This window comes from Cystoisospora suis (genome assembly GCF_002600585.1).
Source record: "Cystoisospora suis strain Wien I chromosome Unknown contig_10296, whole genome shotgun sequence".
Lineage (NCBI taxonomy): Eukaryota > Apicomplexa > Conoidasida > Eucoccidiorida > Sarcocystidae > Cystoisospora > Cystoisospora suis.
The window spans coordinates 2772-3098 of NW_027163069.1; positions in this window are offsets into that span (position 1 = coordinate 2772).

The window sequence follows — 327 nt, forward strand, 5'->3', positions numbered from 1 at the left end:
ATATATATGTATATACATCTGTAAATAGGTGTATATATAATAAGTATGTATTGCGTGTGAGAGAGATGCAAGGATAGCGGCGGCGGGAGAGACAGAGAGAAGAGAGTGTGTGTATAGGTGCGAAATAATGAGGTGTGTGCCTTGTACGAGGTGAATGATAGGAAGTTGTCTATTTTCTTGTTCGTTCTTTGCATGCATGCCTGCATGCAAAGGCATCTTTAATTATTTCATAACTGACGATGAGAAAGAAGGAGAGGCTAGGTCCAGAGAAGAAACAGAGTATACAGTTGGGACCTCGAGAGATAAGAAGAAAAAGAAGATTCTCTC